This window comes from Penaeus monodon, chromosome 24 (assembly GCF_015228065.2).
Source record: "Penaeus monodon isolate SGIC_2016 chromosome 24, NSTDA_Pmon_1, whole genome shotgun sequence".
NCBI lineage: Eukaryota > Metazoa > Arthropoda > Malacostraca > Decapoda > Penaeidae > Penaeus > Penaeus monodon.
The window spans coordinates 37938519-37939132 of NC_051409.1; the positions used below are offsets into that span (position 1 = coordinate 37938519).

General features: G+C 29.6%; 1 protein-coding gene across 1 annotated transcript in view; it reads left to right on the forward strand.

Moving 5' to 3' along the window:
* LOC119588783 (phospholipid phosphatase 2-like) overlaps window positions 1-614 on the forward strand; it is a gene marked incomplete in the record, with an annotated part of 69865 nt that overhangs the window by 66840 nt on the left and 2411 nt on the right.

Below are 614 nucleotides of genomic sequence, written 5' to 3' on the forward strand. Positions count from 1 at the left end.
ATGGCAAGATTTTTTTTAATGAAATTTTTTTTAATCTTCTATATTTCAAGACAATAGTAGAATCTCATGATGATTGCTTTTCTGCAAGAGGAAGTAGTAGTAGGCTATTTTGTGTATAAGTATAGGTGTTATGAGCTGAAATAGTGTTATATGAGAAAAGCCTTTCTTATTTATTTCTTTTCTTTTTTGCTCAATTTTCTAAACCCACAGGGATTAGTGTTAACATGTCTTACAGAATTGAATGTTGATATTTTGCATATTTTGTAATAAAAGCTCCAAAAACATTTCAGACATGACACTTATGTTATTTTTTATCAAATGCAAAACTTCTAAATGGAGGAAAAATCTTTTACTTTTCAGTGCTGACAAAAACACTTGCATAATTCAAGGAAAATTATAAAGTGGATATGTTGATTTCATAAAGAAAATGGTAATAAATAATAGGAAGACAGAAGGCACCATCTGCCACATAGCCTTGCACATCTTTGAGGCTCTGTGTCTCGAAATGTAATATGTTAACTTTTATTCCCTATTGTTGCCATGATTACCTATTTTATAATAGAATCAGAATCATATTATAGCTGTTTTAACCAGATCCAATGGGTTTGATCCAA